Source organism: Halichoerus grypus, chromosome 10 (assembly GCF_964656455.1).
Source record: "Halichoerus grypus chromosome 10, mHalGry1.hap1.1, whole genome shotgun sequence".
Classification (NCBI taxonomy): Eukaryota; Metazoa; Chordata; class Mammalia; order Carnivora; family Phocidae; genus Halichoerus; species Halichoerus grypus.
Genome location: NC_135721.1, coordinates 137323773 through 137337521, shown reverse-complemented (window position 1 = coordinate 137337521; position 13749 = coordinate 137323773).

Below are 13749 nucleotides of genomic sequence, written 5' to 3'. Positions count from 1 at the left end.
AGAGAGAGGTGCTCACCTCTTTGGGAGAGCCCTTGCCCATCTGCAGATAACAGGAGTGGGAGGGAGCTGAGGGATTACAGGTGGGCTGGGTGGGGGAGTCAGGGCTGGCTTTGAAGGTGTTGCTTACTAGGAGGTCTTGTAGGTGGGGAAAGCGGCACAGGGAGGGTGTGTTCAAGGCTCACCTGTGTGGCTGGGGAGTAAAGACAGGAAGGGGGGCCTCGTTGCTCTTGCATAGCTAGGAATACTCCCTGCGATCTAACCCGATTTCTGTGAATCCTGTTGGAATCCATTTCCTCTGCCCAGGGCCCTGCATGGCTGTTTTCCCTGGAGACTCCATGAGCACCAATAGGTGAAGCCTCTTGCTCCCCCTCTCCCCTCACCTTCAAACCCTTTTCTGCTTGTATCTCCCCCCTCCCCCCAGCTGAGCGCTCTGGTGTGAGGGAGCCAGGGCTGGAGAAGAGAAGTACAAGAAAGACATTGGGACCCAGACCCCAGTGAGCAGCTGCAGCTACCTTTCCCGTCCCCTGCTCAGATGGGGGCTGAGCAGAGCTTATGGGAATCCCTGAGTGGAGCTGCCCCTCAAAAATGCTGGAGCCCGGCCGGTGCCTCCTGGCTGTGGTCTCTCCGAACACCTGCGACCTTGTCTTCCCAGCGTGAGCATGGGTCCAGAACCTACCTGAGAGGCTGAGGACTGAAGGCGCAGGGAGGCATTCGTGCCCGCGGGCGCCTCCTTCCCCCTGCCAGATGATGGGGCCACCGAAAGTGCAGCCCCCACCCGAAGAGCCCTTCCACAGCTGGCCTCGCTCCGGTTCCCGCACAGTGCCCGGCTGGAGGGGAGCTCGCCGTTGTTGTTTGTCCAGCTCAGCTTCCAGGGGCTGCAAGAGAGCCCAGGGCAGGGAGTCTGCCCAGGCTGCCTACCGGCCCCCTGGACCTTGCCTCCAGGCAGTTCCCGAGGGAAGAAGGGAAAGCATGACCAAGTCACCAAGGCCACGGCTGAGGGTGAGGAAATGGGATGCGGAAACAGGGAAGGGGAATATAAAGGCCCCGTGCACTGGGCAGTTCTTTTTTTTTTTTTTTAAGATTTTATTTATTTATTTGACAGCGAGAAAGGGAACACAAGCAGGCGGAGTGGGAGAGGGAGAAGCAGGCTTCCCGCGGAGCAGGGAGCCCGATGCGGGGCTCGATCCCAGGACCCTGAGATCATGACCTGAGTCGAAGGCAGACGCTTAACGACTGAGCCACCCAGGCGCCCTGGCAGTACTTTTTATTTACCAATAAAAGATAGTTCTAAGGACCCAATGGTGGTGCGTGTGTCTGCTCCCCAGTAGATATGCACCGGAACGTTTTCACAGTGAAACTGGAAACTGCCAGGCCTGCTGGCAGGAGATTGGATCTCTGATGGCAGTGTGTTCCCTGCTGGAAGATTCTGGGGCACCCAGCGTGAGCCGACCTCGGTTGCACAGGCAGGGCGGAAAGAGAGAGAGAGAGACCGAGAACACATGGCCCGATCCCCTGCACATACAGTCACAGGTGGGCTGTTAGGGTGGCTGTCCCTTGGGGCCTCGTGGCTTCAGAAGGAGCCTGGGTGGCTTCTGGGCACCAGCCATCAGTGCTGGTTACACAGGTGCATTACCTTTGTGGACCTCCATGGAGCTGACCACTCAGGACCTGAGCGCGTTTGTGCACATGTCCATTATACTGGGAAAGAAAATAAATACTGAGAGCCTTATTCTAGGGCAATCCGCCATGCTTTTACTAAGTGCCCACAACAGCCAGTGTTTGCTGAGCTGCCCTGTGCCACTCACTACCTGCCTGGCCATGCTTTCTCCCCTAACCCCGGCCCCAGTCCTGGGACGTGTGATGCTCCACCTGCAGAGCTGAGGCCTCCAGCCTGGGGTAGGTGCTCAGCCGGGGCCACCCAGCCAGCGAGTAGCAGGGCCGGGATTCAGACAAGCATCTCAGGCTGCTGACCTGAACACCCCGCCCTGAAGCACTCAACCCTGGGGGGGCGGGGCAGGGACCCGAAGCGACCTTTGTGCTCAAGGAGCTCACCCTTCAAAGGTACCCTGGATACAGACCACCCTTGAGGCTAGAGCTGGGCATTTGGGAAAGCAGTTACTTCTTCAGGGCTCTATCCTCTCTTGACCTCGTGCAAAGGATGCAGGACACATCCGAGGGAGTTGCCATGGTAATACACAGGCTTGCCCAGGAGCGTCCTAGGATGCCAGCTCCGAGTCCACTCCAAGGCTGGGCACTTGTCTTTGTGCCGGCAGGGGAGAGTTGCAGCCCCAAGAATGAAGTCATGTAAACAGAAGCCGTGGCAGAGGCTCCCACAGCCTGAACTCCCCTAAGAGTGCTCCATGGGCCAACCTGAGGGCCCCTCATACGCCTACTAAGACATTCTCACAGCCCAGGAAAAGGCTCCAGTGTACGGGTGAAAAGCATTCTGCCAGGCATGTGGGCATTCTTCCTTGTGTTAAGATCTGTGGTGGTAACACCATAAACCATCTCTCCTGTTGCGGCTCTAGCCACCCTGAATGCAGAGCTTGGGTTCACGCACTGGGTGGCAAGAAACAACGTGCATGAGGAGCCCGTAGGGACCCAGGCGGACAAAGGGCAGCACGTTGGCTGGGCTGGGGAGAGAGCTGTACCCCAGGAAGTCAGCTTCTCAGGACAGAGTACCAGCAGGTACCAGCAGCTAGACAGGGAGGTCGACGCCTGAAACACATCTCCCATGGCTCATCTCGTTCCTCCAGCCAATCACAGACATACGTGAATACGTATTTGTCTTTCTCAAGCGCTGGGACACGAGAGCCACATTTGCCTTGGGACTCTTGCTGGGTTTGGGGGCAGTGTTTTCACAAATGGCATTCAGCACCCACTGCTGAAGCTCAGGGCGGGCGCTCTGGAATCTGATCTCTCCACCCCAGGCTAGCCTGGAATTCATGCCTTATTCATTTATTTATTTGTTTAAAAATGCTATAGAGATATAACATACCTAATACTCGCCCATTTAAAATGTACAGTCCAGTGGCGTTTAGCAAACATACTGGAGGTGCGTAGCCATCACCATATGATTCGGGATCATTTCATCCCCACACACAAAACCTCTACCTGCTAGGGTCACTCTACACCCTCCTGTCCCCTGAGACCCAGGCAGCTACTTCAGGTTTGCCTGTCCTAGAAATTTCACTTCAATGAAATCCTACCCTACGTGACCGGCTTCTTTCACTGGGCATAACTTAGAGATGCTCTCAAGTCTTATCCACGTTGCGGCGTTTGTCACTACTTCCTTCTTACAGCTGAGAAACACTCCACCGCCCAAAGCCACGTACATCTTCACCAGCTGATGGACATTTGGGTTGTTTCTGCTTCTCGGTTACTATGACTAACGCTGCTGTGGACATTCGTGTACAAGTTCTTGCGTGGACGTATGTTTTCCTTTCTCCCGGGTATATACCTAGGAGTAGGATTGCTTGGTCATATGGTAATTCTATATTTAACATTGTGAGAAACTGCCAGACTGTTTTCCAGAATGGCTGCACCACTTTGTATTCCCACCGCAACGCATGAGGTGAACCGGGCCCAGCTTGACGTTATCTGGGGACAGGGTGTTCGTTCCCAGCCGTGCCGTTGCTCCATCCGGGGATGAGCGTCATCTCCCTGCTCAGGCGAGTTCCTCGGCACCAAGCATCCACTCTCCACCAGCGGCTGCCCAAGGGGCAGACTTCTGTGTTCAGATGGGCAGAGCAGATAGAGGTTTCTCCGACGGTAGGCGTTGGGAGAGGACCGGCGACCCCCTCCTGGGAGAAGCCTCCCCTCCCGGCCGGCATGCAGTGCAGGGGACACAGGCACGCAGCCCAGAAACCCCGATCTTCTGCTCCGCGTCTTCAAGCCTGCTGTTACCACCCCTGCCCTGATACTTGCAGACCACACATTCTAGTGTCTGAGTGGAAGACTAAGGCCCGTACGGCCAGTAACTTGAAATGGGCCCTCGAAGGGAGAATCGTGGCAGCGGAGATTCATCATGTCGAGTGTGCGCTGGGTCTGCTGCGCTAGGCCGTCCGATATTCGCAGCGACACTCTAGGCGGGTCTTATAGACGGGAGACGAGGACAAGGGCAGCCGAGGAGCTTGCCCACCATCCCAGCAGAGCCAGAGTGCAGACCTGGGCGTGGGAAGCCACGGTCCCCACTGTGCTGTTACGCGTGCACCCCAAATATTTGCTGAGTGAATAAACGAGCCCTCCCAGTGGCCCTGCCTGTCGTCACACAAAGTCCAAGCCAAAGGGTCCCAGGCTGGCTTCTCCAGGAAGCAGGTGCTGAGACAGGGATGGTGCGGATTATTGGGGGTAGCTCCTGTGGCAGAAGGTGGGAGAAGTCAGGCTGGGCCGGGGCTGTCAGCTACTATGCAGACCTGGCCAAGTCTCTGCCCACCCAGCGGGAGCAGCCGAGGAAAGAGTGTCCATTGGGGGAGCCCCCACGGGACAGAAAGGGCCAGGCCCTGGTCCCCCTGCCTCCCACCATCTCAGCTGCTCTCAGCAAAGTCTGAGTCAGAGCCTCAGCCACAGGTGGTCAGCTCAGCCTCCCTCCCTCACAGTTGGGCTCTGTGGCCACAGTCCTCTCCTCGTGCTGCAGGTTGTCTCCCTGCACGTGGGGGCTCCTCCAGCGGTGCCCCAGCCGCTCTTCCTGGGGGGAGATCTCCAACGGGGGGCAGGCACACCAGCCCCGTCATTACAGCTGCTCCCGGGGCTCAGCTGGGGCTCATCCCTTCCTTCCTCTGCTGTGCAGCCTGCCTGTCCGGCCACACCCCACCTCTGCTGTCACCTCTGCAGGTCTTGGGGGCCTACCTGGGGTGTGACCCCCTCCTCATTCCCGAGGGGCTGAGCCCCTGCTTACCTGCCTCCTCAGGCTGGGATAGCGGCGCTGTCCACACACATAATAGTCACGCAGGGGGCACCATGGTGCCAGGGGGGCCCTGAATTCCACACGTGTCTCCCCCCCCCACCCAGACCCCGGCCACTGGAAGTACCAGCGGCCCCACCTGCTCCTGCTGACTTAGCTGTGACTCCCCCTGCTGTCTGCTCCTCTCTGGGCTCCGGGGGCTCGGGATGCCAGGGAGGACTTTCACTTGCTATTCCTACTGCCTGGATGCTGTTCTCTGGGCCTCTACGGCCCAGCCCTCCCTTCTTCTCTGTTCCGATGTCATCCAATCAGACAAGCCGTCGGCAACCACCAGCCACGCTGTGAAAATGGCAGAGCAGCGCCCCGCATACCCTGCACCCCTCCCTACTCTCCCCACCCCCCACCGCATCTCTAACCTGCATGCCCTTGGTCAGCCCCCAAGAATGCCAGCCCCGTGAGGGAAGCCTGGGTCCCCAGCACCTACCTCAGGTGCAAACACCTTGTCCGGGTGTGCTGGGCAAACTTCTGCCAGGGACCCTCCTCAGGGTCACCTCCCCAGTGGGTGGAGAGGACAGGCGAGGGCCCCAGTCCTGCCCACCGCTGTCCTAACTCTCCAGGCCCGGGGCTTGCAAACTCACCGGTGGGGAGAGCTGTGTCCACGTGGGCAGGGTGTGGGGACGGCGGGGTGTGGACAGCATGTTTCCTGGTTGGGAGGGCAGGTGTTGCCCTGGACTGTTCTTCAAAAATTAAAAGTAAGTTTTTATTTTACAGATAAATATATAGAAACTCGGGAAAATTAAGTGACTTGTCAAGAACACATGGCTTTAAATGCCCTAGGCAATGCTGGGTCCGGAGCTGTCAGACCCACCGTTTTTTTTTTTTTTTTTTTTTTTTTTTTTTTTTTTTTAAAGATTTTATTTATTTATTTGACAGAGAGAGAGATAGCAAGAGCAGGAACACAAGCAGGGGGAGTGGGAGAGGGAGAAGCAGGCTTCCCGCTGAGCAGGGAGCCCGATGTGGGGCTCGATCCCAGGACCCTAGGATCATGACCTGAGCCGAAGGCAGACGCCCAACGACTGAGCCACCCAGGCGCCCAGACCCACCGTTTTTAAGGAGAGCTAGAAATCTGGCTTTTATGAGAAATCTGATTTTGTTTGTCAGCAATGCATACAATTGTAAGATCTCCTTCCAGGGGCGCCTGGGTGGCTCAATTGGTCAAGCGTCTGCCTTCGGCTCAGGTCATGATCCTAGGGTCCTGGGATCGAGTCCCGCATCGGGCTCCCTGCTCCTTGGGAGCCTGCTTCAAATCCAGGAGGCCGGGCGACTCAGAGGGTAGGGCACGGAGGAGGGTTGAGAATAGGAAGAACAGGAAGAACAGTTACAAGGAGCAGCTAGACCCCAGACCCCCGCTGCACGGGCTGGAAGAAGACTGGAGGCCCCAGGTTCGCTCTTGGGGGTCAGGGCCGGGAGGCTCTGGGCTCGGGGGCCCAGGCACAGCCATGTGTACCAGCCATGGAGGAACAGGGAGATGGATGCACAGGCACATCTTGAGAGGCGACCTTGGCTCTGACTCTGCTAATTCCCAGAATGCTGGCAGCCAGGCTCGCCTGCCACATGGGAGACCCGAGGATTCTGCAGGACTGGCCTAGCCTCCTAAGACCTCTGGCCAAGCACCTGGACCCTTCGGCTTCCCCTTAGTGGTCTGCCCTCACACATCCAGGCACGCTGCTCACATCAGCACTGCGTGCCTCTCATGAAGGTACCTCCAGGATCACCAGCCCCTCGAGGTAAGAGTATCTAACACGAAAGATAGATTCCATACCTGCCAAAATAAAGGAGCCCAGAGGAAACAAACAAGAAGAGCAAAAGATAATACAAAAGAGAAAAAATCTCTCAGAGAGATAATAAGTGAAAATATCACACCTTTCACTTAAGAACAAGAAGCTATAAAAAAGGAACAGGCAGAGAATAAGAAAGAGCTCTCTCTCTTTTTTTTAAATAAAAAAATAGCAAGAGTGAAAATGCAGTCAAAGATAAATGTGCCGTGGGGCGCCTGGGTGGCTCAGTCGGTTAAGTGTCTGACCCTTGGTTTTGGCTCAGGTCGTGATCTCGGGGTCGTGGGATGGAGCCCCACGTTGGGCTCCACAATGGCGGGAAGCCTGCTTGAGATTCTCTCTCCCTCTCCTCTGCTCCCCCTGCTCCTGCTCTCTCTCTCTCTCTCTCTCAAATGAATAAATAAATCTTAAAAAAAAAAAAGAGATAAATATCCCATAAATTAGAAAGAAACGAAATGAAAAATACAAGAGGAAACAAAATTAGACCACCAGCTTAGGCGCAGTCTAACGTGCAGTTAGCGAGTTAGAAAAACACGGAATGGAGAGCGCCATCAAGCAAACCCTCTGCCAGAAAATGTTCTAAAACAGGAGGATGTGAGGCTCCAGGCTGAGGGAGTGAAAACCCACCCAAGGCACAGTGTTGTGATATTTCCAGAACCAGGGGATAGAAAGCTGACTCTTTAGGCTTCCAGAGAGCAGCCCGGATCCCGGGTGAGGAGCCAGGGATCTGAGGAGCTCTGGGTCTGGTGGCCGCCACACAAGGATGCGGGCGACAGCAGCATGGCCTTCCACGTCCTGGGGAAGCTGCTTTTTGTCCCAGAAGCGCTATGCAGCGAATCTCGTAAGAGGGCTGCCTAAAGCTGTCTGCAGGTGAGGAGGGTCCTGAGCACCTTTCTCAGGAAGCTGCTGGAGGATGCGCAAAGAGCGGGCAGGGGACCCAGGGAGGGATGCTCCTGAGAGAGGTGCAGGGATGCAGGGAAGCCAAGCATGTGGAAATTTCACTGCCACCCAGGAGAGCTGGGGGATGGGACCCCCAGGCCTTGGAGCACAGGGACACACACCGCCGGGTGGCCAGTGGAGGAAGTGGGGGGTGGAGGGCCCTGGGCAGGGGCAGGCCCCCCCATATTTGTGTGTAAGCTCAATAAGTCAACATTAGGAAGTTGCCATAGGCAGGCCAGAGACGGGGGTCCTGTGGGGGCGGGAAGAAGCAGCAGGGGTGTCCTCAAGCCCCACTTTGCTACAAATTCTAAGTCCATTCAGAAAGAATTGGGAGGATGGTCTCCCGCCCTCATCCCGCCCCACCCCCCCGCCCCGTGCAGGGAGCACTCGGTGTGTCTGAGGGAGGGCAGTGCTGACGGGGCACCCAGGGGCGGGCAGGCCGTGCTGTCCAGACACGACAGGTGGCCGTCACAGCCAGCGGCACTGGACCCTCAGACTCCCAAGTGATCGAGTCGTTCATTGACTGCTTGACCGAGGAATCCCCCCGTCACTGACGCACTTACGCCACAGACATCCACGGAACGCCTTCCACAGGTGAGACCCTTGCTGCGGGGGCCTGGGCGCGGAGCCAGGATGCAAACTGCACACCCACAGGCCGGCCGGTGTTTTGCTTGGGCGTCACCTCGGGAGTGGCGGGGCGGGACTCGTGAGCTGACCACCGGGGTGGCACGGGCGGGAACCTGGACCACGCCGCCAGCTGTGGTCAGGGACACGCCTGGCAGCGTCCTTGTGGGTGGGATGTTCTCACCCTCCCAACAGGAGGACAGAGGCCTGAGGGCCCTGCTGGTCTCCCAGTCGGCCTGGGGGACCCCCAGCTCCGCACACCGAGGGGCTGTGTGCCCTGAGGCGCTTGTCCTTGGCCGTGCCACTGATGACATTTGCACAGCCGTCCCACGAAGGCTCCTCTTCTCTTTTTGAGGGTCCCTCCCGCTCTGTGGATCAGGTTGGGCCGGCCCCCCCTCCCCAGGCCCTGGCCCTTGCATGCCCCGTGAAGGACACAGAGCTGAGAAACCCGAACCTCAGGGCCGGCCTGAGGCTCTGTGGCAGGAGGGGCCGGAGGAAGGACCAAAGCCATTGTGGGTGAGGATTTCCGGCCATGGCGCTGTGTCTGCACCACTAGCCAGCGGGACAACGAGGAGACCGGCCCAGCACAAGTGACACCCAGTGCCCAGCCGCCCTGCCTTTGCAGGAGCAGAGCCCCCAGCTGGGCGCTCACCTTGCCTTGTCTGACTAGGCCTGTTCCCAGGACACCGCCTCCAGGATGCCCTCCTGGCTCCCTTTCCTAGGCCGCACATGTTTCACCCTGCGGACTGTCCTTGTGCCTCTCTGGGACTGGCTCCCTGACTCATGGCCTTCCTCATTTCCTGTCACCCTTCCCTGCCGGCACGTGTCCCCAGAGCCTAGCACAGGCCTGGCCCACAGTGGCGTCCAGGAGGCATGTGCCAAGGAATCAAGGACTGCAGTCCCCTCCCCATGTTGTGAAAGGAGATGCCCGCGTGTGGAACCTCTGCCCGGAAGTCTGTCCCTGGACCCATTTCTCTCTTCCCCCCACATCGGCCTGGGAAGCCCCTGGTGGTCCCTGCCTCAGGCCCCCAGGTGCAGGCTGGCCAGCTCGGGGGGAGGGAGGGCGAGCGGAGGAGGGCCGGTATCTGCCAGGGAGAGCCAGGGAGGGGTGTGCACGCCCGTGTGTGAGTGTGCACAGTGGTCGGTATTCCCAAGAGAAACGTGTGTTTCTGTCACCACGGTCCAGCGTGGGATGTTCTGAGCGGCTTCCCTCGCAGTGGCCCCAGCACCTGAAGAGTGGATACACAGGCAGCGCACATTCCGCCCACGGAACCCGCGGCAGCGGGCTAGGAGCACGTGCAGGCTGGCCGGGGCACCCCGGCCTCAGCCACCGCTCAGGGGAGGGGTCCCGACACAAAGACAAGTCTGGGCCTCCGTAAGCTGGACCCAGCGTCGCCATCTGACCCCCAAGTCCCTCTCTGAGGGGTGTGCCCGAGAGAGGACACCCTGTGTCCACACCAGACCTGGCACACGAATGTGCCCGACAGCACTGTTCCTGAAGGGAAACACGCCGACGTCCGTCCGCGGGTGAACGGGCACCCCGGCTGCGCCCACCCACCCCGCGCGCATCACTCGGTCTCAGCAAGGGGTGAAGCAGGGGCGCTCGCTACCACGTGGATGAGCCTCGGAAACATGACGCGGAGTGAGAGACGCCTGACACACGAGGACGCAGATCGTATGAGCCCATTACGGGGAAATCCAGAGGCGGGAAATGGCCTCATGGTTGCCAGAGACTGGAGAGACAGAGCTGTAAGGACTGACTGTTCCAGTGTCTTCTTTTGGGGTGATGGAATGTTCTGGAACTAGACAGAGGGGACGGCTGCACAACAGTGCAAATATACTCAATGCCCCTAAGGCGCACACTTTAACATGGCTACAATGGTAAATTTTACGTTATGCACATTTTATCGCAATACAAAAACTAACCCCCCACAAAAATAAAACGTTGGGGAAAACGGGAGAGAAGGAGAATTCTGTGTAGTTCCACTGACATAAAGTCCCAAGCTCGGCAACAGGAATCCACGGTATTGGAAGTCAGGCGTGGTCACCCTCGGAGGAGTGACCCAGAGGGACTCAAGGGGGTCCCGGGGATGCAGGGCATGTTCTGCTTCTCCATCTGGCGTGGGTGACATGGGTGCGTTCAGTCTGAGAAAATTCACTGAGTTGTGCACTTTTCAACGTGTGCGTTTTACTTCAAGAGGAAGTTAAAAGATGAAAAACCATGCAATGCTTCTTTTTTTTTAATTATAAAAGAACGCGTTCGTTGAAGAAAAATTGGAAATTGGCAGAAAAAGCATTAAGAGAAAGGAAACCCCCACTGGAGCTGAGCCTGAGGGCCTCCCGTTGCCTTTCTTGGCCTCTTCGTCCCCAGCGTTCTCCTGGAGAGCCTGGGCCCCGGACAGTGGCCAGCACTGAGGCCTGAAGCTGGAGAAAGCCCACACTGCATAGTTTCTGGACGAGAAAGTCACCTTGGTCCTGGCGACCCCTGAGTTCAGAGTTTGAGGCGGGCATTCCCTCACGGTCTCCGGGTCCTCTGTTTTTTGTCTCAAGCATGTGCTTTTGTTCTTTCTCACACAAATCAGGTTCACTCCAGAGGGTCAGTGGGGCGTTGGGTTCATAATGAGAACACTTAACCTCTGTCCACTGCAGAGCTGGGCTGTCTGCCTGCTGTATGAGCTCTAAAAACAGCATGTGGGTTTCCCAGGGCAGGATGTTAATTTTGCTGTTTCTGAGTCGTATAACCCACTTGGATAGAATGGGAATGTCAACATGCATCTTGGCGTGAATTTGGGGAAAGCTTTTAATGTGTGAGAAGACAAGACTTCCTCCCATAAGGAAGAGATTCACCGGCTTGCCCATGACTTCCAACGTCATACTTCGGACACACGCTACTCACTTTAGCTTCCCAAGAGAAGAGCAAATGGCTCATTCCAGTCATTCCCCAATTTTAGGAATCCTGAGGGAAAAGATTGCGAGTGTGGGCATCTTTCTGTTAGAGCAGCAAGTCTCAACCTCAGTGGACGGGAGATTCATCGCAATGAGCTTTTTAGGATGCAGGCAACTGGGTCCCTCTAAATCCTGTGGACAGAACTCCCAGAGAGGCAGGGTGCACCCGAGTGTGCTCACCTGTGCAGGTGCATGCCCCATGTGAGTCTGTGTGTGTGTTTTTGTTTTACTTTTTAAATGCTAAATGTCTCATGCATATACGAGAGTGTATATAACACAGCACGTCTTTTAACTAGTAATAAGGAAGTAAGGGCCCATGTGCCCATCATCCAACATAAGAAGTAGAGTTTAACTAGCACCTCTGAGCCCCAGAAACCTGCTTTAATGGTGTCCTTACAAGGAGAGATGCTCACTTAGTCCCCTTCCACCCCGCCTTGCTTGGCGCCTGCCCCTGAGTCTGGGTGTCTTTAGCTTTAGTTCCCCAGGGGTGGGGGCAGGGCTGCCTGGCTGTGTGGGACAGGGGTTTCAACCCAGGGTCCACCTGCACCGGATACTTTCAAGCAGGGCTCAGTTTGCAGCCCCAGGTGTCTTTCTGGTCTATACACCAAGGACATTGGCAATTAACTATAGATCCCTGACTTCTAGGACCTCACAGTTTAGTTGAAGTGGTAAAACCCACAGGTAGAAAATAATGTAAGAATGCTGACAAGACCACTTCTGGGTTTATACCCAAAATAACTGAGAACAGGGTCTCAAAGAGACATTTGCCCATGTTCACAGCAGCCAGGAGGTGGACGTACCCCAGACATCCTCTGATGGATGAGTGGATAAATAGAATGGGGTCTATCCGTACACTGGGGTATATTCAGCCCTGAAAAGGAAGGACATTCTGACTCCTGCCATAACATGGATGAACCTTGAGGACATTACGCTCAGTGAGATAAGCCAGTCACAAAAAGGACAAATACTGCATGATTCTACTTCTATGAGAGACCGTAGAGGAGTCAAAATCAGGAGGACAGAAAGCAGAGTGGTGGTTACCAGGGACTGGGGGGAGGGAAATGGGAAGCTGTCTAATGGTTGTAGAGTTTCAGTTTGAAAAGGTGGAAAAGTTCTGGAGATCTGTTGCACAACAATGCAAATAATTCTTAACAGTACTGAACTGTACACTTAAAAATGGTTAAGATGGTACATTTTATGGTTTGTTTTGTTTTTAACCAAAACCAGAGGAAGAAAAAAAAAAAAGGATGTTGATGAGAGCAGCTTGCTGTACTGGGGAGAGCCCTGGCTGGGAACTCAGGAAACCTGGATTTGGGTCCATGCTCTCCCATTTCCTGGTGTCCTTAGCCAAGTCACTTGCCATCTCTGGGCTCAGGTGTCCTTCTCTTATAGGGTGAGGGGTTTGTTTTAGGCTTCCCAGCTCAGAAAGCTGAGTATGCACAGATGACTCTGACGCATTCCCTCATTGACTTTCACTCAAGTGTGACATTTACAAAAAAACTACACACATCAACACATTCTCTCAAACCAAACACACCCATTTAATGCTGTTGTGTGAATAGACTGCCATTTCTTTATCCATTTTACCGTTGTTGTTGGAAGTTTGGGTTGTTTCCAGCCTGGGGGGACTATGAGCCCTGCTGTCCCCTGGTGCACACAGACCCGTCCTGTAGGGCATGTGTCGGGGAGACCTGCGGGGCCAGGCCGGGCTGGGTCGGCATGCGGCTCTGTAGAAATTGCCCAGCAGCTTTGCATCAGCAGATGTCCCTCTTCCTCGCCAACTAGGTAGTGTCAGCCCTTTTGAGTTTGGTCTTTCTAGGGGTGGGGGTGGGGTGTCTGTAGTGGGCCTAATTTGCATTTCCCTGGTGACAGAGGAGGCTGAGCACCTCTCCCACCCCAGTCCTCCTCTGTATCTATGAGGGGTGTCGTGCTTCTCTAGTCTTCTGTCCATTTTCCTGTATTGTTCGTATCTTCTCCCATTCGGCGGGCTACCTTCCGTTCTCCTAAAGGTGTCTTTTGATGAGAAGTTCTTAATGCGGTCCAATTTATCAGTTTTTTACTTTATAGGGTTTAGGGCTTTTTGCGTATATTTTTAAAAAAAAACTTACTCCAAGATGATAAACATGTTTCCTTCCAAAAGCTTATTATTTTACCTTTTACATTCAGATCTTCAGTTAGCTGGATTTGATTTTTCTGTATGGTGTGAGGTTTGGGTCAAAATTTGTTTTTCATCCTTCTGGGCAGCCAATTGACCAAGTGCCAATTACTGAAAAAAACAAACCATCTTTTTCTCACCATGTCGTTGTCCACTTTGTCGTAAGTAGGCTGACTGTATGCGTGAGTTTTTTTCCTGGACTGTCTATTCTATTCAGTTGGTCTACTTATCCATCGTACCAATATCCCACTGTCTTAATTACTACGGTGGTTGGATAGGCGCTAGCGTAAATCCTCCAGCTTTGCTCTTCTTCAAGATTATCTTGGCTATGTTTGACCTTTTGCATT